At 36.3% G+C, this 25,075-nt stretch overlaps 1 pseudogene; it reads left to right on the forward strand.

Annotated features, from left to right (window-relative positions):
- The first annotated feature begins 94 nt into the window (after positions 1 to 94).
- Positions 95 to 21,882, forward strand: LOC132168421 (glutamate receptor 3.5-like; annotated as a pseudogene).
- Positions 21,883 to 25,075: the final 3,193 nt, after the last annotated feature.

The raw sequence follows: 25,075 nt of genomic DNA on the forward strand, positions 1-25,075 counted from the left end.
TAAGAATTCTCCCCAACCCATTCCATCCACATCCGTGTCGACCACTTCCACCATCCCAACTGATGAACCAATCTTCCTTCCAATTGTGTTTCCCATGCACGCCAACGGAAAATTGATCATTCTCACCCAAAAAGCAGCCTTATCAAAAGATAACTCTGATGGTTGTGCAAGACCATCAAAATCCTCTACCAGAATAAGGCTTCCCTCAAAAACCCAAGGTCTCCCCTCCAAGACACGCTTCTTGTCCCTTAGGCTTATAAATTCAATCAGGAATAAGTTCTCCCCAAGAACGTTAAAAGAAAGATTACCTAAGGGTTTCCACCACTGCATCAATGTATTCCTGATAATTTCTTACTCACCATATGATCCGCAATCAGTTTGCCCACAACACATGCTTTTCCACGGGTTGCTCCTTCTTCCAGTTCCTTCGTTTGAATATCCATCTCCACGTCTTCATCTTCAGTCAAAGTTAGGTTTTCCCACAGCTTAGACAAATCCTCCGCCATAGGATTAGAAGCCATCAAAAAATACACTGAATACTTTCACAGACTCAACGCCTAGAAACACTAGTCCTTCTCCTCTAGGGTCTTACTAGAGAGAAAACAAATGGGTTGCTAGATAGAAAAACATTCGTCTGACTCCCGACTCTTTTGTCCAACTCCCGACTCTTGAATAAAATGTTATGATTATTCTTACACGACTCTACATCTCTTGTCAATTTAATGCACCTTAATGTGTATCCTATTACTTACTCACATCCTCCATCTAACTAGTGCAAGGATGCTAAGTTAATTCATACTCAAATTTAAAGCTCAATTATTTGACGAGTCAAGCTTGAAGATTGAACAAATCAAAATTGGTTTGATATATTAATAGATAAACAAATAAAATTTATTTCATGTTTTATAAACATTATTACAACCAAAGGATATTTAATTAATTAGACAATTCTTTGAATATAGTTAGAATTAATGTAGGTCATAGATATGTTCTAGCAGAGGTACAAATAGAAGTTCATTAAGTAAAAATTGCATTAATTAATAGGTGTCTTGGCTTGGTGATGAAAGTCAAACATAAAAATTGTTTATAAAACATGAAACTGTAATAAAACATGAAACTGTCAGGTATTCGTCATACATTTATTAAGGTATTTTTTCTAGGCAAGAGGATGCTGTTAGATATTGATGGAACTAGAGGCTCGGTTTGACAAGAGCCGGTTACTATTCATAAAAAAAAAATTAAATTCTTAATATTTTTACTTTTTACATCACATCAATCACTACAAAACAATTTTTTTTTTTTTTCTTTTACACACAAAACATTTTGACTTTTAATTTTTATTTTTATTTTTTTTACATCAATCAGTTTTTACTACAATTCCAAATCACTAGATAGTTCCAGGCCAATTAATGCCAAAAAATAGTTCTAAGAAAAAAAAAAAAAAACTGTTCCAGGCCAATGCCAAACGAAGCCTTTGAGAAACCCTACATTTGACTTCTCTATTTCCGCTAGGCTTTCAAAGATGTCTTTCCTGGAAGAATCACACCGTATACCCTTCTAAATTCAAACTTTGTCAAATGTCTAATCCTTGTATATGTTAAAAAAGTAGTTAGATAAAAAAATAAAAATAGATTTTTTAGCTAAACTTTAGAAATTTCATCGGTGATGCTAACAAAGGTAAAGAAGTTTCTTAAGTAAAATTGTATTAATTAATAGGTTTACTGGTTTGGTGGTGAAAGTCAAACATAAACATCTTGACACAGATGTTCATAAAACATGAAATAAAATTAGTTGTAAAACATATATGAAACTGTACGTGTGGTATTCCTTATACATCTATTAATTAAGGTCTTTTTCCAGGCAAGAGGATGCAGTTAAACTTATCGATATTCCTTGACACGTAACCATTGATGGAATTTGACGTCTCTATTTTAGCTTGGCTTTCAAAGGTGTTTTTCCCGGAAGAATGATTTTTATCATTTCTAATAACTTAATATATAGTTGTTAACTTAAAAGTATTAATAAGTTATATGAGCACCGTTATAATGATTTAATAAAACACATTTTGCATTGTAAAATGATTTAAGAACATGCATGCCTGGCCACCCTAAAAAAACAAAAAAAAGGTCAAAAGAATGTTAAAGGCTTTAAGAAAAATAAAATGAGAGAAGGCCACATGTTACAAGGGCTTAGAAAAACAAATGACATACAATGTTTATTTTTCTTCTTTTTTATTTTCTTTTTCATTATCCTTAATATTTTGCATCTCGATTCTATCATTATTTTTATATTTTATATGTTATTTTTATCGGACACTGTTGACTTTAATTAGTTGGTTGCTATTATATATGAGTTTCGATCGCTTATCATCATTTTGCCAGATTCTATTGTTCCTCATTTTAATATTAATAGAAAAGATTTACAGAATAAAAATGTTCCCAGTTATTGCTTGCGTTGGAGAATATACTATATATGTTTTTAATGCAGAGCAGAGTGAAAAGTTGATTCCACACATACTAAACTTCACAACTCTTCTACAAAACTTGGAAAAATATAGAAATTATAGGAAAAGTGAAGAAAAAAACTCCTTCGGAGTATTCTTATTGACAATAATGAGTAGCCTTTATTACAAAATAGCCTTTATTAAACTAATGACAAACTCGTTTGAGCGAACTCTCTATCATATGATTAGTCGCAATCTCACTCCACCGAGGGTCCAGCAAACATGAAGCAAACTTTCTATTTGATTGCCACAGCATCTTGCTTGGGCAATCATTGAACAACAGTCGAGTAAAAATCTTGCCACAATTTTTATTCTAAGTTGTCTAGGTTCAATAGTGCCACTCGATCTGCTCACTTAGATGGCTCTTAGAACATGCCTTGCAAGGTGCGATTTTGAATGCTATAAAAGGAATTGGCTTCCCTCACTGGACACCAATTAGCTTTTAGATGAGATGGATAAAGGCCCAATCCAACAAATAGTATCAGAGCCAGGATCATGGGTACGAGTCTCGAAAGCGTCATGTTGAGGGAGGGATTGTTGAGGTTCAATAAATGCCACCCTGCTCACTTGGACGGCTCTTAGAGCATGCCTTGCGGGGTGCGATTTCGAATGCCTTGAAAGGATTTGGTTTTCCTTAATGGATACCAATTGGTTTTTGGATGAGATTGTCAAAGGCCCGATCCAACATAAGTGACTCTTGAGCAAGACTCAAGGGAACTCTTGGGTGCTTTCAAAATCAAAGGCCAACCCTTTAGAAGCTTTCTTCCTTCGCTTAAACTTGTCCATAAAGTCTTAGCAAAATGGTCTACACCATCTCTCTAGGTTGGACAGAATTTTCCCGCAAATTCACCTAATATAGACCTTCGTGCCATATACGAAAAGAACCCGTCAAAATGACACTAGGAATGGAAGGCATCCCCAAGAATCATTCACCTTTCTCATTGGCACTCTAGCTCCTGGAGTTTTACATACATGCCCTACTTGTCTTATTGATGTAGCGTGATGTTGTGGGTGCAAAGACAAATAGCAAGAAAAGGAACAATATTGCTTAAAAACCTTAAGTTTATCAAGGATCTAAGAAATCTTCTCAAAACACTCCTGTCTATTTAGGGTTTGAAAGAAAAATGTAGAAGAAACTCAACTCTGAGCTTTCTTATTGATAAAAACTGAATAAATATCAAAAATTACGTTCTTGAGGCTATAAGCATGTATTTATTGACCCTAAAACTCATAACCCTAGTAGTAATAGATATTAGTTGGTTAACAACTTTGCGTTGGTTGTTCGAATGGAACATACCTCCGTTCAGATGGTCACAAAATAAAACTGAAATTGAAGTATGTAAACTGAAAACATAACATAGGCGTTCAAACGGACGTCTCGGGAATTACTATGGAGAATTTTCGATGTTGGCTGTTAATTCACTAGGCCGTTCAAATGGGGCATCGAATGGATGCCTCGAGAATTACTATGGAGAACTCCCAAGAGTGTCCCGTTCGCTTGACCGTTTGGACGGGCTATCGAATGAAGGTTCCTACAATTGTTTTGATCGCTCCTTAGCACGAGTTTTGTGACGACCCGCTTGATTAAAACGAAACTATTTTTTTTTTTTTTAAAACATACCCACAACAACGTAGATTGTCACAGCGGCATGGCGATACCGTAGTATGCCATGAACCCGTGCATTAACCTGTTTGACAATATCATATGCCACACAGAGCTATATGCAACATCAATAATTCATCAGAGTTTATATCCTTGCAGCAGAATATAAATAACTTAAGATATAATATAACACATCAGAGCTGATTAATACATCTAAGTGATTAAAGCTTACATACAAAAGAATGGTTATACAAAAGTGTCACATGTGACATGAGCCATATACAAAATAACAAAGTCTAAGCATATACATGTAAGCTCTACAAAAAGGGGGCTATTATCTAGTCCAACAAAATAACATTTGATGCAACTATGCTTCAAACGTTGTAGTAACCCAAATACATAGATAGCTACTGGGTCATCCTCAATAATCCCCGCACCTGCATCAACATTAACCACATCGCCTGCACCACGGGAATCATCACCACCCATGATGCAGGCGGATTTGTGAGCCCGCCATTTCCATGAAATAGAGACACTCAGTAGTATAGAAATTACTAGGCTTTCCAAATAACCATCATTTGAAAATATACTTACAATTTAATTAGCTTAACAATAAAACATATTGATAGTCATCATTATCATAAAATCATATGCTATGCATACTCATGCAACATCATCTTTTCATATCATCCATACATATACATATACAACATCATCTCCTCATAACATCCGCCATGCATACATACATAACATAACATCATCTCCTCATAACATCCGCCTTGCATATATACATAACATAACATCATCTCCTCATAACATTCGCCATGCATATATACATAACATAACATCATCTCCTCATAACATTCGCCATGCATATATACATAACATAACATCATCTCCTCAAAACATCCACCATCCATATATATATAATATAGCATCATCTCCTTCATATCATCCGTCATCCATATATATATACATAATATAACATCATCTCCTTCATATCATCCATGCTCATGCTCATGCTATAAATGCTCATATGCTATTTTATGAATCATTTCATAAAATCATACTCATGACATAAACATCATTTTATCTCATAAGCTCATAAAAGCTCATAGAAACCTTTCATCAAATATTTCATGAAACATCATTAAATTGGCAAAGCATCACAAAACACATAAGCATTTTGCCCAGTAAGTAAAATACTTACCTTGTTTAGTTGAGTACCCTCCGGTGAACTCTTGACTCAACCGCGATACACCTAAGCATTTACAACATAAACACATAATTAAGCTCTATTCTTAGCTTAACAACTCATACTCTATATAAAGATACTTGAGCACCACAAGTATCACATTCTATAGGTCATCCCAAATCTATTCAACTAAAGCCCTTAAAATCCTTTACTTACATTTAATATATATATATAAGCTAATGCATTAATTATCTAATAACTTAGTTACATTGAACTATGATTCTACATCATAATATACTAAATCACTAAATCTTGAGGCATATACATACACTATAGGTTAAGCATTACACTTAACCCTATAATTATCAATTTCCATGGAACCCATGAAAATCTAGGATTAATTAACACTTTAAATGTAATTAACCCATTCAAACAACATTCTTAGTGTTCACGTACCTAAAGTCTCAAATTAATACAATCCATATAAAATTAGGGTTTATGCCCATATTTTGCCAATAAGTAAAATAAGAGTTTCAACCCATAAATTAAATAACCCAAAACTTGAATAATGCATAGCAATCCACTACACACAAAAAACCCCAAGCTAATTTTAGGAATTAGGCTTCTAATTAAAATTTTTCAATTTTTGGACCTAATTAGAAATTTCCCAAATAAACATGCTTTCAAGCTTGATATTCAATGGATAGAACAAAACCTTAAAAGAGAAACTAAAGATTCAACCATATAACAAAATCCCCAAAATTCCTTTCAAGAACCCTAATTTTCGGACCCAAATCAAATCAACACAATTTCTAGCTTCTAATCTCATGGGTAACACGAAAATTACAAGGAAAGACTAAAGATTTTACCTCTCAAGCATCCATGGCCGAAACCCCCTTCAAATTCGTCACTTTCCTTTTCTTTTATTTTTCTTCTTTCTTCTTCTCCTTCTTTTTTCTCTTTCTTTCTCCCAGCCAGCAGTACCCCTCTCTCTCTCTCTCTTTCTTGGGCCCCTTTCACACTTACATATGCTCCAATCCTCCTCATGAATTCTCAAGCACTTTGATCTACATCACTTACTTATAGTAATTCTACAAAAGACCACAAGCCCTAAGTCAAAGGTACACACATTACATCCTCTTAGTCTTACTTCAGCCCCCCACTCAGAGATAACCCTATTCACTTAGGCGTCAGAGTGTCTCCCACTAGTATTTACAACAAGACATCCATGTGTCTTTGTTTTGCAAGAACTCTTGACTGGATTAAAGGGAGGTAGTGAACCGTATCAAAAAAATTCATTGTCGTTCATGGTGATTGTTTATAAAACAAAGACGGCTAAGAGTTACAGTCTAAGAACTAACTATCCTTTAATTAATTATAATCTCCCTTACATTTTCATTTACCAATTTGTTTCAGCATTCAATACTAAAATGTGCTAACAATGTACATTAATGGAATCTCTAAATTTTGGTATAACAGCTGAAGAATTCATTAGAGAGAAAAAGGTGAAAGTGATTATTGGCATGCACACATGGCAGGAAGCCGCTGTAGTAGCTGATGTTGGAGGGCAAGCTCATGTTCCAGTCATTTCGTTTGCAGCACCAGCCATCAACCCACCCAAAACGTCACTTCGTTGGCCTTATTTGATACAAATGGCTAAAAATGGTTCTGAGCAAATAAAGTGTATTGCAGATATTGTTCAGGCCTATAATTGGCAAAGGGTCATAGCCATTTATGAAGATGAACCATATTGTGGCGATTCCGGCAAGTTAGCAGTTTTATCTGAGACTCTCAGAAATGTTGGTTCGGAAATTGCGTAACGTTTGGTTCTCCCACCACATTCTTTGGTGTCCGACCCGGAACATGTTGTCCATGAAGAGCTGGATAAGCTCCTGAACAAAACAAAGTGTCAGGTTTTCATAGTTCTTCAGTCATTATTAGAGATGGCGACTCATTTGTTCAGAGAAGCCAAGCAGATGGGACTCGTAGGAAATGACTCAGCTTGGATTATTGCAGACAACATTGCAGATTTGCTGCACTCTGTTAATGACTCTGTTATGTCCTCCATGGAAGGTGCATTAGGAATCAAGACTAACTACTATTCTGAGACTCACCATTTTCATTCACAGTTTCAGAAAGTTTTCAGAAGTGAATATCTGGAGGAAGATAAGTCCGACCCTGGAATTTATGCCCTGCGAGCATACGACAGCATTGGAATTGTTATACAAGCGATAAAGAAAATGGCAAGTAACATTACTAGTACTCCAAAGATGTTAGAGAATATGTTGTCAAGCAATTTCTCTGGTTTAACTGGAAAAATACATTTTGAAGCAGGCCAGCTCACAGACACTAATAATACATTGACGATTATTAACGTGCTGAGAACAATGGGAAGGTATACGAGGAAATAGGCCTTTGGACACCAGAGCTTGGTTTCAGAAAAAGTGAAGAGAAAAATGGAAGTGAAAATGTTTTTAACACCTTGAAAACTTTGGCCGGCCGTCAAGTAATTTGGCCTGGGCACTTAAACCGGACTCCGAAAGGTTGGGAAATGCCTAGTTCAGCAAAGCCACTGAAAATTGGCGTCCCGGGAAGAACAACATTTGAGAATTTTGTGAAGATTGAGTATGGGGAGAAACCGAACAAATATGATGGTTCCTGCATTCAAATTTTCTTGAAGGTGAAAGAACTCTTAATGTATGATTTGCCTTTTGAATTTGAGGCGTACAATGGCTCCTACACTGATCTAGTTTATCATGTCTATAACAAGGTAATAACTTTATTTTTCTCGAGCTCCTTTAAATCATGTTTGATAAAATCGCAATTCGACTTTTAAAACTTTTTTAATAAAGACATGCTTCATTACCGGTTTAAATATGTAGATATTTTCATGTTTTCAAATTGCTATTGCGGTGTCGAACAAGATACTTTTCTCAATTTTGTTTATAAATGTATTTTTGGCATGTATAATTATATCCCACCCATTTGTATCGTGTTTTAAGTACCAGCTGTACACGCCCAAGTAGAATAATCATAGTTGGTTAACTTTAACTTGGTGAATCTTTTTTCCTTTATTTCTTTCTCTTTTACAATTATTTGTTCTAACTAGGATTTATATATATGCATGGTTGTCATGTGGGTGAAAATATCACAATAAAAAGACTTATGATGCTGTGATCGGCGACGTGACTATACTTGCCCATCGGTTGCAATATGCGGATTTTACACTTCCGTATGCTGAGTCTGGTTTGGCGATAATAGTTCCAGCAAAACCAGAAGGGTCACCATTGACGTTTACCAAGCCTTTCAGCTGGAGCATGTGGGTGGTGACTGGTGCCCTTTTGCTGTACACAATGATCATTGTTTGGCTCCTTGAGCGCCAATCCAATCCCGAATTTGGTGGCACATGGAAGAATCAGATTAGCATTGCACTTTGGTTTACCTTCTCTTCTCTATTCTTTGCTCATAGTAAGTATCAATATACAAAAAATTCTCTCATCTTTTCTCTCTCTCAAACCCTTCTAGTTTTCAAATTCGAGTATCTCTCTCTTGCTAGAATACAAAATTTGATGACATTCTCATTGGATTTGTTATAACTCAGGCTTCATTTGTTACGACGTAAAATGCTTTCCGTTGGAAAATATTTTATTGAAAAGTGATTTCTTGAAAAACATTTTACGGTGTACGTTTGGCGTGTACAAAAAATCACAAATTATATATATATATGTCCCGACCAAGTCTTAAGGTGTTCGAACCGAGTCCAGCAAGGACCCCACTGCGACTCACCCGGGAGCCTCAAACGCAATCCCAAATAGGATAAAATGAAATTTTTGTCCAAAAGCTCTTTTTGACTTAAAAAATTCATTTATCAAACGCAATACCAAACAAACTTTTATGAATAAATATCAGTTTAATTAGTGCCTTTGGAGTGTTAACAAAATGCTTCGTCTTATTTAATACAAATGGTGCGCTTTTCAAATAGCAAATTGCGTCTAATTTAAGCAACAATACACGTACACTTGACAAAACTCAAGTCTGACACCGTGAAATTAAAGGAAAAAAAACGCATATTCACTTGACACAAGAGGCTGACATCGTGACAGTAAGTTTGATGTTATGTGAGACCTTTTTGTTTTGTTTTGTTTTTTTTTTTTTTTTTTTTCTTATGTTTCGGCATAAAATATTTTTAGAAAAGTCATTTTACAAGAAAATATTTTACGTTAAAAATATTTTCGGCATTTGGCGCACGCACGGAAAATCACAAATATTTTTTATATTCAAAACATAAAAATACTAATATACAATAATTTTAAAAATAAGACATAAAAATACCCGCTTGGGACTTGACCAGGACTCGCCCTGTACTTAACTAGGATCTGCCCGCCGGGTGCTGCCTAGGACCTTGCCGAGAGCTGCCTGGGACTTGACCGGGACTTGCCTAGGACCCAATCGAACCTGCTCGGGACCCACCCTAGACTTGACCGGGACTTGACTGGGACCCACCCTGGACCCTGCTGAGACCTAACCGGGACCTGACTAAGACCCGACTGAGCAGGTCCCGAGCGGGTCCCAAGTAAGTTCCGGTGGGATCCCAATCAAGTCCCAGGCAGGTTCCTATCAAGTCCCGCGCTTGTCCGAGACGGGTCCTAGGCAGGTCCCGGCGGGGTCCCAAGCGGGTTCTAGATAGGTCCGGTCAAGTCCCGGGTAGGTCCCGGTTAGGTCCCGAGCGGGTCAAGGGCAAATCTCGGTTGGGTCTCGGTCATGTCCCGTGCGGGTCCCAGGCAGGTCCTGTCGGGTCTTAGGCGGGTCCCGGTGAGGTCTCAGTGGGGTCCTGGCGGGTCTTGGGCAGGTCCTAGTCGAGTCCCGGGCAGGTCCCAGTGAGGCCTAGGCGAGGTCCCGGGCGATTCCTAGGCAGGTCCTGTGCCGGTCCCAGGCAGGTCTAGTCGGGTCTTAGGTGGGTCTCTGTCGCGGGGTCCCGGTGAGGTCCTAAGCGGGTCTTGGCGAGGTCCTAGGCAGGTCCCTACGAGGTCCCGGGCTGATCCCGGCGAGGTCCCAAGCGGGTCCCTATCAAGTCCCGGTGAGGTCTCGGGGAGGTCCCGGGTGGGATCTCGGTCAAGTCCCGGGCGGGTGCCGGTCACATCCCAGCGAGGTCCCAGTCAGGTCCCGGGCAGGGTCTCGGTTAGGTCCCTTGCGGGTCCCGGGCAGGTCCCCAGCGGGTCTCAGTCAGGTCATGGGCGGATCCCAGTCAAGTATCCGCTGGGTCCCGGGCAGGTCCCAAGAGGGTCCTGGACAAGTCTCGGGCAGGTCCCGATCAGGTCTCGGTCAAGTCCCGAGTAGGTCCCGAGAGGGTCCTAGGCGGATCTTGGCATGGTCTGTCAATTCTAGAATATGATGCTCAAAGTTCGAAAATAGTTTACAATTCTTAAAATTAAAGAAGAATTTTCGGTCAAAGAAAAAATATTTTTCGTTGACTATTATTTTACGTCACACTAAACATTTGTAAATACGTAAAATATTTTTCGTAAATCATTTTACGGCGAAACAAATAGAGCCTTAGATAGAACATTACTTAAAGGTAAAAGACAAAAAATTAAGCATTAACAAAATGGAAAAAAAATAAGCATTTTTTTCTAATTAAAAAAAGAAAAAGAAAAAGTGAAGCATTATTACGGTTGAGGGGCAACAAGCAACAAAAATCAGGTTTTTGAGCTTTTTAATTTTTTAGGCTTTTTGGCTTGTAATGTGAGAACCATTCACGTGTTAACCTATATCAATTTACTAATTCCTTTGAAAATTGAACCACGATCAATTTGCTCAATTCCTAATTTCTACGCAGTTGATCGAATTTTTCTTCTTAAATTAACAATTTAAATGCATTGAAAAGGAAGGGAAGGTACAATTGAACAAAAAGTAGCTTTTTTTTAAAAAAAAAAAAAAAAAAAAAAAAATTATCTTCTTGAAAATTTTCAAGTAATCAAAATTTTACATTAATATATTATTTAATTTATTATTAAATAATAAAAATGTTTCTTTATTTTATATTTAAATTGCTCTTTTAAATTAGTTGTTTATGAATATATATGATTTTTGTTACATATTTTAATTGGATGAAATTTATAATTATAGTTATTAGAGATTATAGATAACAACAACGATTTCATTGAGCTCCAAATAAATTCTAAATGAACAATCTAATTTTGTTACATTTATATGTTTTAAAATATAATCTAATTTTTTCATATTTAATTTTTTCTTTAATTATATTTTAATATTTTTAATTAATTTTGTTCAACTTTGATTTTTTTTTTTTTTTTAATACATAACAAAAAAAAAAGAAGAAAAAACTATGACCCCCCTGTCCCTAAACCCCGGCTCCGCTACTATCTCCAACCCTAATTGGAGTTCATTATCTACCATTTCCATTCTCATTTTCACATTTATCCATTTCATCATAAATTATCTATCACTCTTGCCTGGAAAAAGGCGTTAAATATTAATAAACCTGAAAGTTTCATATATGTTTTATAACAATTTTTATAAACATGTGTCAAGATGTTTATGTTTGACTTTCATCACCAAACCAATACAACTATTAATTAAAACAATTGTACTTAAGACACTTCTATTTCTACCTTTGTTTAGAGCATTACCACTGAGCTTTCTAAAGTTTAACCAAAAAATCTACTCTAAAGTTTAACTAAAAAATCTACTTTTATTATTTTATCTAACTACTGTTTTTAACATATACAAGGATTAGACATTTGACAAAGTTTGAATTCAGTAGGGTTTACACTGTGATTCTTCCAAGAAAGTCACCTTTGAAAGCCTAGCGGAAACAGCGAAGTCAAATGTAGGGTTTCTCAGAGGCTCCGTTTGGCATTGGCCTGCAACTGTTTAGTTATTTGGAATTGTAGCAAAAATTAATTGAAGTGAAAAAAAAAAAAAGGTAAAAATATTTGGTATGTAAAAGTGAAAAGATTTTATTTTATAGTGATTCAGTGATTGATGTGATGTAAAAAATGAAAATGTTAGGACTTAAATTTTTTTGATGAATAATAACTAGCTCTTGCCAAACGTAGCCTCTTGTTCCATATATCCATGGTTACGTGTCAAGGAATATCAATATATAACAGCATCCTCTTGCCCGGAAAAAGACCTTACTAGATGTATGAGGAATACCCTACAGTTTCATGTTTTATAAACAATTTTTATGTTTGACTTTCATCACCCAGCCATGACACCTATTAATATGCAATATTTACTATTAATTTATACCTCTGTTAGTACATATCTATGACCTACATTAATTCTAACTATATTCAAAGATTTTTTTTTTTTTTTTTTGGATAGAAATCGAATGATTCCATTAATCAAGCATAACAGATTCAACAATTACAATATCCCTTATGCAAAGGGGGGTCAAAGTTAACCATAGCTGCTTACATAGAGTGAAACTGTCATTTTTGCTACCCTATGAGCAGCTTCATTTGCCGTTCGCCTCACATGTTGAATATCCTAGGAGTGACACCCTTTAAGCATCTCCCTTGTTTCCTCCAACATATTCCCAAATTTCGACCCGTTCCTCTCATCCCTTTTACCACTTGCACAACCTCCAGGGGGTCCCCTTCAAGGGTGGTGTTCGTGAGTCCCAGCTGTCCTAAGAGTTCTACTGCTGTCCACATCGCAAAAGCTTCCGCCACCACTAGGTCACTAATATAAGGCCGCGTCAAACACTGCATCAAAGAATTGTCTAATTAATTATCCTTTGGTTGTAATAATGTTTATAAAACATGAAATAAATTTTATTCGTTTATCTATGAATATATCAAAAACCAATTTTGATTTATTCAATCTTCAAGCTTGACTCGTCAAATAATTGTCCCCAAAAAGTAGCTCAATCAGCTAGGACCACGCCTAATGAAGCGAATGTCACTAGTTCGAATCCCCCTTCCTCCTTTTATGCGGACATGTGAAAAAAAAAAAAAAAAAAGACTCATCAAATAATTTAGCTTTAAATTTCTGTGTGAATTAACTTAGCATGTTCTATATGCTAAGTTAAGGTGCATTAAATTAAGGTGGAGGATGTGATCAGTAATAGGATACAAATTAAGGTGCATTAAATTGACAGATGAAGAGTCGTGTTAGAATAGTCATAACATTTTATTCCATATTTGTTCAGGATTACAATTTTAATAATTACAAACTTATCTGTTTATAAATTTCCATTGTTCTCTTTATATTCCTTTTCAAGTCTTATTCAAATTGTAGTTCAATAATTTTTAATAGGGTTTCTTCTCCTAGCAGAGAGTGCCGCCCAGAGGGGGAGAACTTTTGTTCTCCTCCTCCTCCCCTCTTCCTCCCTAGTTTTTCTCCCCCTTCCCTCCCTGCCTTCCCTCCCGTTCTTTTTCCTCTTTTGTTTCTCTTTGTTTTTTGCTTGTTTGTTTGTTTTCGGCACACTTTGTGGTGTCGTTCTTGGGGGATTAACTCAAACTACCCACAATTCTTCAAGTGCGCTGTTGATCTCCTCCGCGCCACTTTGTTGTCCACCGTCCACTCACTACAAGCAATATGGTCTTTAGCGACCAAATAAATAGCGGCGACCCCAAAGTCGCCGCTAATAATAGCCACTAAAAATGAAAAAAATATATATTATTTAGCAACAACAACAATAGCGGCGACTATGCGTCGCCGCTATTGACCATCATTAGCGGCGACCCAAGGGGGTCGCCGCTATTGAACATCAATAGCGGCCACTATTGTCGCCGCTAATACGATCCAATCAACGGCAACCATAAAGTCGCCGCTAATGATGGTCAATAGCGGCGACTTTACGGTTGCCGCTATTGAGTGAGGAAAAGTAATTAAAAAAATTTAAAAAGCTCATTAGCGGCAACCATAAGGTTGCCGCTATTGAGGGTTAATAGCGGCGACTTTTAGGAGTCGCCGCTGATGAGTGGTCAATAGCGGCGACTTTCGGGTCGCCGCTATTGAGTGAGAAAAAGTAATTAAAAAAATTTAAAAAGCTTATTAGCGGCGACCATAAGGTCGCCGCTATTGACCCTCAATAGCGGCAACAACTTAAAGTCGCCGTTGATGAGTGGTCAATAGCAGCGACTTTACGGTTGCCGCTATTGAGTGATAAAAAATAATTTAAAAAATTTAAAAAGCAAATTAGCGGCGACCATAATGTTCCCACTATTGAGTAAGAAAAAATAATTTTTTTAAAAAAAACTAAAAAACTCATTAGCGGCGACCATAGAGTCGCTGCTAATGAGGGTCAAGGGAGTCGCCGTTGATAAGTGGTCAATAGCGGCGACTTTAGGGTCACCGCTATTGACCCCTGAAAAAAAAAAATTAAATAAATAAATAAATATTGGGGCAATGCTATTGAGTCTACATATATAATAGAAAAAAATTATTTCCCAAAAATTCACCTCTGATAATGTGTCATTATTTCTTTTATATTAATTATTGGTGATTTTTTTCTATTTTTCTATTCTTATTTTATATAAAAAATAAATATTTATTTTTTTATTTTAAATAAAACAAATTTTCCTATTAAATTAAAACGCTTGGAAATTTTATTTTATTTTATTTTATATTATTATTGAAGTTTTCTATTTCTTATTCTTATTTAAATGTTTGATTGATCATAATAGGATCAAATGTTCGATCAAACATCTGATCAATCATAGTGAATTAGTTCGATTGATCGTGATAGGATCAAATGTTCGATCAAACATCCGATCAATCCTAATGAATTAGTTCGATTAATCATGATAGATCAAACTTCCGATCGATCATGGTGAATTAGTTCGATTGATCGTGATATAATCAAATGATCGATCAAACATCCGATAGATCCTACTGAATTAATTCGATTCATCGGATTGTGATAGGATCGAATGTTCGATCAAACATCCAATCGATCTTATTGAATTAGTTCGATTGAACGTAATCGGATCAAACATCCGATCAATCCTAATGAATTAATTCGATTGGTCATGATAGATCAAACATCCGGTCGAACATCCGATCGATCTTACTGAATTAATTCGATTTATCATGATAGGATCAAACGATCTATCAAACATTCGATTGATCCTATTGAATTAATTCGATTGATCGTGATAGGATCAAATGATCGATTAAACATTTGATTGATCCTAATGAATTAGTTCGATTGATCGTGATAGGATCAAATGATCGATCAAATATTCGACCGATCATAATGAATTAGTTCGATTGATCGTGATAGGATCAAATGTTCGATTGAACATTTGATCGATCCTAGTGAATTAGTTCGATTGGTCTTGATAGGATCAAATGATCGATCGAACATTCGATCAATCCTAATGAATTAGTTCGATTGATCAAATGATTGATCGAACATCCGATCGATCCTAATGAATTAGTTCGATTGATCGTGATATGATCAAATGTTCGATCAAACATCCAATCAATCCTAGTGAATTAATTCGATTTATATATCATTATTGAAATTTTCTATTTTTGATGTGAAGATAAGAGCAAATGTATATATATATATATATATATATATATATATATATATATATAATTTCCTATATTTTTGTGTATATGAATATCCGATCGATTCTAGTGAATTAGTTTGATTGATCGTTATTTTTATTTTAATTATTGGTGAATTTTTTTTAAAAAAAAGTTTAAGCTATTAATAAATTATAAAAAAAATATCTTTTGTATTTTTCCTTGAAAATGACTTTTATACCCTTATAAATGTTATAAAATTTCAAGTTGACCCTACATTTTAAATTAAAATTATTTTTAAAAAATTAAAGTAATTAGCGGCGACAAAAGTCGCCGCTATTGAGTGCGAAAGATAAAGCGCCAACCAGTGGCGCGGTTTCTAAAATTTTCAGACAAAAATTTCGTAAACCGCGTCTTTTTTTCCCCCAACCCTCAAAACACCAAAATCCCTAACACCCCCTCTCACTCACCTCCCTCATCACTCTCCCTCTCTCGATCTCTCCCTCAAAAACACCCCCCTCTCACTCGATCTCTCTCCTGCTGCTCACCTCTCTCTCACTCCGGCGAGGTCTTTGATCGGCCACCGGCGAAGTTGTCTCATCGTCTCACTCTCTCTCTCTCTCTCTCAGTTTAGTTTATTTGCGTTTGAAGGCTGACATATTCTCTGTGATTGTGTAGGCACAGTGTGATTGTATGCAATAGGCCAATACCAGGTTCATCGATAAGCCCCTCCTCTCATGGTCCGCTTCCGATGTCGAAGAGTTCATTGCTTCAGACCCTGTTCACGGACCCACTGTAACTCTCACTCTGTCTTGCTCTTTTTTATTTTGGGATTTTACATTTCGGTTTGTCTTTGATTTGGTGTTTTGTTTCACTTTGTGGATCCGGTTTTTTTTTCTTCCGCTATTCATCTATTTTGTTGGTTATTTAGATTGTTTTTGCATTTTTTTTTAATTATATCTTATTTATTTTGGCTCTAAGTAGGGAATATTCTTGTGTGTTGGTCTTATTTTTGTTTTTTTCCTCTTCATTTGTTGCTTGACATTTTTTCCCCATGTTATACGTCCTTTTCCATAACTGATGGTGATAAATAGCTTTGTATACATCTAGTGATCTTTATTGGGTATTTTGTGGGAGATGTTTATTTTGGTCTTTTCTCTATTCTTTCTCATTTGTAGAGGGTTTTGGTTATTTAGTTGATTATATAATAAGAAGAGTTAGTATGAAAATTACTTATTTCTGGCTTTTGTTTCATTTTACATTTTGGCTTATAATGAGTGGTATATCTGGTTCTGATGTTGCTCCTAGTATCTAAATGGCTTTTGACTCATGTTATCTTGACTTGTTTGTAGTTAGTGCCCAGTCAGGTTTAAGTATTAATATTTTGACTCATGTTATCAGTGGGATACGTGTTTGTAGTTCATTCCAAAATATGCCTTGAGGTATCATAAACTAGGTTTATTAAGAGTATGATTTGAGGTATCATAAACTAGGTTTATTTTGTGAAATAATATGCTTGGAGAAATTTTTAGTTTGGGTTGTGTATCTGCTATGGTTATCTTGCATTTGCTGAACTCTATGGAAGGTTAATTGTGAGGATGTTGAATCTACTCATGGATATGTGGAAGGTTGTGTGTGTGTTAATTTAAATTGCTGCATTTTGTTTGGCTTATGGTTTGAGTTGTCCCTTTCTGTTTTCCTTGAGCAGATGCCTGCTTCTTTGTTAGTGGTGAGCTTCTTTTACATTACTTTGTCCTTTTTTTTTTTTGAAAGTTGTTTACATGTTAGGAATTTGCTTTTGGTTTTAAGATTTGTTGTTGAATGCTGTGGGATTTGCTTCATGAGTTCTAAAATTTGCTTATCCAATCTCAAGTTGATGGACAAGGCTTGATTGAAAAATGACCATCGTAGTGACAACCTTTGGATAATAATATACACATTTGGATTATTATTAAAGTTTTTGTCCATCTGCTTGTAGCTAGTTTCTATACATTTCCAAACACTAGCTGTGGGTATTAATGTTGTTCTATAGTGTAGTGTGGTGTAGTTTAATGTATTTTCATCAGATTTGGTTCTTTTATGTCCCTATTGTAGGAAGCTGAGCTCGCTAGAGAGAAGACAAATTTGACACAAGCTGGACAGGTCTCATATATTTGCTGTGAACATGTGCCTTATAGAGTATGGTTTGAAGGGCAGCAGGGGAATCTTTTTGAAGACTAATTAATCTCAATAACTACCAAGTATTACCAGGATAAGAAGCTTTTCTTCTCTGTTTCTAATGAAATCCTTATTTGTTGACACTTATTTTGTGCATATGTACTTGCATAGCTATTTTTCTTTAGGTATAGTAGGACTTGGAGAAAAATAGAAATTCAAAATACAAATCTTTCTAGACCTGTCACATAGAAACAATTGAGATTATAATGTGATCTCCTGCACAGTTTTTATTTTCAGATTTTAAATTTTCCTTTTCAATAGTATGTGAGCATAATATATATATGTTTGTATTTATACTTTTAATTTAATGTAAATTATATTTTACTCAAATAGGGTGTGAAAATACTTGTATGATGTAAGGGTTTAATGGTAAGTTTGGCCTATTATAACTACTATATATATAATAAAATCCAAAATTAATTATTATTATTATTATTTATTTATTTATTTTTAATTTTCTCATATCATTAGCGGCGACCTTAAAGTTGCCGCTAATGATAGTGGAATAGCGGCGACTCTTGGTCGCCGCTATTGATTATTTATTTTTATTTTTTTTTACTTTTTTTTTATCATTAGCGGCGACCTTAAAGTCGCCGCTAATGATTTATTTTTTTATTTTATTTTTTATATCATTAGTGGCGACCTTAAAGTTGCCACTAATGACATATCATTAGCGGCGACCAAAGAGTCGCCACTAATGACATATCATTAGCGGCGACCACAGAGTCGCCGCTAGTGATATACCAATAGCGGCGATCCTAGGATTATTTCGAACGTATTTTTGCGGCAACAAAAAAGTCATTAGCGGCGCCTCAAAGTCGCTGCTAATGAGGGGTCATTAGCGGCGACCCTAAAAGTCGCCGCTATTTGGCATCAGTGTCCAATTACTCGCGGCAACCAAAATAGCGGCCACTTGTCGCCGCTATTGATCAATAGCGGCCATTTTTGGGTCATTAGCGGGGACTTTGAGTCGCCGCTAATGACCAAATTTTTTGTAGTGACTGCTAGGTTTGTTATCGAGCCCCCCACCACGTTTCACTGGCCCTATTCACTTCCAACGCCATCTTCGGTTTCCAACAAGCATGCGATTAGCCTTTCTTCCAGTCGCCGTCATCCGCCTAGTGTGCTCCTGTTTTTTGGCTTTATGATTTTTTTTGCTTTCATTTTCCCTGTATTTTTCGGTTTCTATTGTTTTTTCCCCTGTTATTTGTTCCTTATTTTATATTTGGGGGAACTTCACTTACCCCCCTTATATTTTCGCGCTGTTTGCAGACACCCCCTCATTGTTCAAAACCTCTCACTTTGATCTATCCAACTTTCATTTCCTTTCACTTTGCCCCTTCCGTTAGGATTTTCTGTTAAATCCTAACGGAAAGGGTGGAAAATTACAATCGTGCCCTTATTTTTTATTAAAAAATAATTTTAAAAAAAAAATTAGGGGTAAAAAGGTCAAAAGCTAATGATAGGAGGGTATTTGAAAGGAAACAAAAGTTTGATACACCAAAGTGAGAGGTTTTGAACAATGGGGGGGTGTCTGCAAAAAGCGCGAAAGTATAGGGAGGGTAAGTAAAGTTTCCCCTTTATATTTCTTGTTGTTTTGTTGCTTGTAATAAGGCTATGTTCTCTTGTTGATCTGTGAGGCATTTGTTTATGGTCCAAACCCTTGAGTTGTGGATGAGATCTATATTTTGGCTTCCGGGTCGAGGAGGAAGAGTTTCGACATGGGAGTTTTCTACTCTCAGGTCAAGGAATAAGAGCTACCTATGCATTGGAATAAGTCAGTCTAGAGTAAATTTGTTGTTATATCAAAAGATTAGTCATGAGTTAGCGTATGCTAAGTCTGGTTTGGCAATAATAGTTCTAGCAAAACCAGAAGGGTCACCATTGACGTTTACCAAGCCTTTCAGCTGGAGCATGTGGGCGGTGACTGGTGCCCTTTTGTTGTACACAATGATCATTGTTTGGCTCCTTGAGCGCCAATCCAATCCCGAATTTGGTGGCACATGGAAGAATCAGATTAGCATTGCACTTTGGTTTACCTTCTCTTCTCTATTCTTTGCTCATAGTAAGTATCAATATACAAAAAATTCTTTCATCTTTTCTCTCTCTCAAACCCTTGTAGTTTTCAAATTCGAGTATCTCTCTCTTGCTAGAATACAAAATTTGAGGACATTCTCATTGGATTTGTTATAACTCAGGCTCCGTTTGTTATGACGTAAAATGCTTTCCGTTGGAAAATATTTTATTGAAAAATGATTTCTTCAAAAACATTTTACGGTGTGCGTTTGGTATGTACAGAAAATCACAAATTATATATATATTTCCCGACCAAGTCTTAAGGTGTCTGAACCGAGTCCCGCAAGGACCCCACAGCCACTCGCCCGGGACCCCACGTAGACCCTATCATGACCCCGTCAGGATCAGCCCAGGGCCCTGGCAGGACCCACCCAAGACCCGACATTGACATTTTCGTAATTTAGTGTTGAAAAGTCTCGATTGGGTCCTGGGCGGGTCTCGTCAATGTCTATCAATTTGAGAATGAGATGCTCAAAGTTGGAAAATGGTTTACGGTTTGAAAAATAGTTTTGAAAACTGTAAACCATTTTCCAAAAATTAAAGAAGAATTTTCGGCCAAAGGGAAAATATTTTCCGTTGATTATTATTTTACGTCGCACCAAACATCCGAAAATACAGAAAACATCTTCAGTAAATCATTTTACGACGAAACAAATGGAGCATCTATGCATACCAATTCATCGAGTTTGACTCAGTAATGAACCTTAAGAACATTTCATTTTTTTCTGTTTTATGTTTTTGTTATTACAGAAACATTGGTTTACTTATGATTTGAAAGCACTCATAATACCAGATGAGTTCATTTTGCACGGGAGAAAGTCCACAACAACTTAACACGTATGGTAGTTGCAGTGTGGCTCTTTATAGTGTTGATCCTAAACTCGAGCTACACTGTTAGTCTGTCTTCATTGCTCACAGTGCAACAACTGCAACAAAATGTTAGAGATATTGAGTGGTTGAAGAACAACAACTTGAAAGTTGGCTGCGATGGTGATTCGTTCGTACATAAATACTTGCAGAATGTGCTTAACTTCATGCCGGAGAATACCGTGAATGTCAGGAGTGAAGACGGCTACCCAAAGGAATTCAAAAGCAACAATATATCTGTTGGCTTTCTTGAACTCCCGTATGAGAAAGTTTTCCTCGATAAGTACTGCAAGGGATTCACTGGCACCATACGTGCCGCCAGATTTGGAGGATTGGGCTTTGTGAGTTGTTTTTGTTTTGCCTTTTCCTTTTCCATCTATGCATTTTTGTTTGAGTTTTCACCCTTTTGAAATCTTCTTTTGCTCCCCCATTCAGGCCTTCTAGAAAGGCTCACCATTTGCCAGGGACTTTTCTATAGCCATTCTAAAGCTATCGAAGAAGGGGGATTTGAAGGCTCTGCAAGAGATATGGTTGACTCCCTCGCACGAGTGCTCACCCAACATAACTTTCAGTGAACCTCAACGATTGACCTTCCGGAGCTTTGAGGTTCTCTATCTACTATCTGTTGCCACCTCTGCCATTTGTCGTGTACTGTCGGTAATATGTCATCGACAGCAACATCAAGTTGACTGTGAAGGCAGAAACGTTACTCCGGGCGATGAGAGCGTTTGGAAGATGGTTAGACTCGTAAGATACTTGAGCATCAAGAATCGACAAAGAACTCCAGCTTTGGCAGACACAGATGACAGCTTATTGAAGAAAACAGCTAAACTTGTAAAATACTTGTATGTCAAGAACCAAAGAAGCGCTCGAACTCGGGCAAATACATCGGGTACGAATGAGACACGTTAGATGAAGTGAATACTCATTGAGGTGGGAGTTCATCATCATGTAAATGAATAAGTTCGTTTGACGATCTGCTTGATACTCGTTCATATAAACTTGACTTGAATTCGATTCGTTTAACAAAGGAGCCTATTGTGATTCTGTGAACATAAAATTAGGCTCAATTATTAAACGAGTTGTATTCATATAAAATCAACTTGTAGAAGCTCATATAAACTCGTATATATTTATTTTTATCGTATTATTTTAATTTCGTAGTTAGAACTTCTAAGAAGGGTTAATATTTACTTTATATAAGGAATGAATAAATTAACTGAAGAGCTCATGAACAAGCTCAAGGTCGCTCCAATAATAAATGAGCTAAGTTTAAACAAATTATCTAGCTCAGTGACAAGTTCGAGTTCAGCTCATATGTTAGGTTATGTTTTGGCACATTCGGTATGCATGTAAGTTGTTGAAAATGAAGCATCTCAGCATGTCCAGAAGCTGATTCTAGAAGGCCCTGTCCAGACCCAATATCCAGAAAACACAATTTGAAGGGCCTGTTCGGACCGTTAGAAGCCGGGTCCGGACACAAAATCCAGCAAGCTGATTTTGATGTGCATGTCCGAACTGCAAGAAGCTGGGTCCGAACCCCATTTCCAGCAAGCTGATTTTGAGAGGTAGGTCTGGACCGCTAGAAGCTGGGTCCGGACCCAAGTTCCAGAAAGCTGCATTTGAGAGTCAGGTCCGGACCGTCAGAAGCTGGGTCCGGACCCAATTTCCAGCAAGTCCATTTTATATGGCTTGTCCGGATACAAGACTTGGATGTCCGGATACCACGTGGTTATGCATATGTAACCCTAGCCATGTCCGGACACCCACTTATCCTTGTCCGGACATGGCTATTGAATTGTTGTTTTATTCTCTATTTAAACAAACTGTTTTGTCCATAATATGTACGTATTTTGGAGAGCAAAATCAGAAAGCTTAGAGAGAGATATTGTTCTAGTTTATTTGAGAAAAGATTAAATACGTGAAGCCAATCGGAGTTCCGGTGAAAGGAAATCTTTTAAAAGAATTGTGCAAGAGGTTCTGGAAAGGGCTACTGCGGTAGAAGTCAAGTGGGTCGCTTGTTGTGTACAAGTGAGAGTAAATTGCAAAGGTTTTGTAATTCTTCTTGTATTCCTTATTCCTCTTATAGTGGATTGATTTCCTAGGTTTGGCTGCCCCGGAGAGGTTTTACATTTAGAGAGTTCTCTAAATGGTTTCCTCTTCGTAACCAAATATCTGTGTTCTTGAATGTTCATTACATATTTGCGTTTGGTTGAATATTATCTGTTAGATTAGATCTTTTTCCGTTTAATATGAGTGAAACATCTAGGCAGTTAAATAGGTGTCGTTTGGAGTCGTATTTAGGTTTTTCAATTGGTATCAAAGCGGGTTCACTCTGTGAAGGAATTTTTTCCTGAGTGTGATCCGAGACTCTATATCAATATCTCTTACTATTGCTCGTAATTCCCTTCCCGTCTTTGACGGAACAAATTATACGCTTTGAAAAATTTGTATGAGAGCATACTTTAAATCCATTAATGTATGGCATATTGTTAATCTGGATGGACAAGTCCAGATTCAACAATATGCACCTTCAGCGTCCACTCAAAGTGGACGCTATTGGTCCTCAATTTTATTTTCTTTTTTTATTTTTTATTCTTGAACTTCACCTTTAGCGTCCACTCTAATACTTAACTATTAGAAAGTGGACGCTAATAGTTAGTCATCAACGTCCACTTTGAGTGGACGCTATTGGTCTTCAATTTTAATTTCTTTTTTATTTTTTATTTTTGAACCTCACCTTTAGCGTGCACTAAAGTGGACGCTAATAGTTAGTCATCAGCGTCCACTCTATTGGTCCTCAATTTTAATTTATTTTTTACTTTTTATTTTTGAACCTCACCTTTAGCGTCCACTCTAATAGTTAAGTATTAGCGTCCACTTTCAAAGTGGACGCTAATAGTTAGTCTTCAGAAAGTGGACACTAATAGTTAGTCTTCAGCGTCCACTCGTTGCTCCTCAATTTTAATTTCTTTTTTATTTTTTATTTTTGAACCTCACCTTTAGCGTCCACTAAAGTGGACGCTAATACTTAACTATTAGAAAGTGGACGCTAATAGTTAGTCTTCAGCGTCCACTCGTTGCTCCTCAATTTTAATTTCTTTTTTATTTTTTATTTTTGAACCTCACCTTTAGCGTCCACTTAATACTTAACTATTAGAAAGTGGACGCTAATAGTTAGTCTTCAGCGTCCACTTTGAGTGGATGCTATTGGTCCTCAATTTTAATTTATTTTTTATTTTTTATTTTTGAACCTCACCTTTAGCGTCCACTTTCAAAGTGAACGCTAATAATTAAGTATTAGCCTCCACTTTAGTGGACGCTAATAGTTAGTTATCAGCATGCACTTTTAGTAGACGCTATTGGTCCTCAATTTTAATTTCTTTTTTATTTTTTTATTTTTGTTCCATCTCTTTAGCATCCACTTAATGCTTAATCATCAGCGTCCACTTTCAAAGTGGACGCTAATGAGCTTTTATTTGAATTTGTTTTTTATTTTTTTATTTTTTGCCAGCTCTTTAGCTTCCACTCAAGTGGACGCTATCGGTCCACAATTGTCGACGCTAATAGTTAGTTTTTTGCCGCTAATATTTTTCTCGCCTCTAGAGTAATTCCCGCGTTTATATTAACATCGACTTATTAGTGTCCACTGTAAAGTGGACGCTAATATTCATCTTTTGGGTCGACTATTAGCGTCCACTCTAATACTTAACTATTAGGGGCGACTTTCAAAAGTCGCCCCTAATAGTTGAGTATTAGCGTCAACTTTATAGTCGCCCCTAATAAGTCGCCCCTGATGAGTAAATTTCTTGTAGTGATAGGAACAATAATAATAAAACAAAAAATGCTTCTACTAGAAATAATAACAAACATCATCAATGCAATATTTATCTCTTACAAAGTGTATAGGAACAATAATCATAAAACCAAAAATGCTTCCACTAGAAATAATAACAAACATCATCAATACAATATTTATCTCTTACAAAATGTATAGGAATAATAATAATAAAACATAAAATGCTTACACTAGAAATAATAACAAACATCATCAATGCAATATTTATCTCTTACAAAGTGTATAGGAAACCTAGTTTTTGCAAAT

Source organism: Corylus avellana, chromosome 1 (assembly GCF_965113065.1).
Source record: "Corylus avellana chromosome 1, dhCorAvel1.hap1.2, whole genome shotgun sequence".
NCBI lineage: Eukaryota > Viridiplantae > Streptophyta > Magnoliopsida > Fagales > Betulaceae > Corylus > Corylus avellana.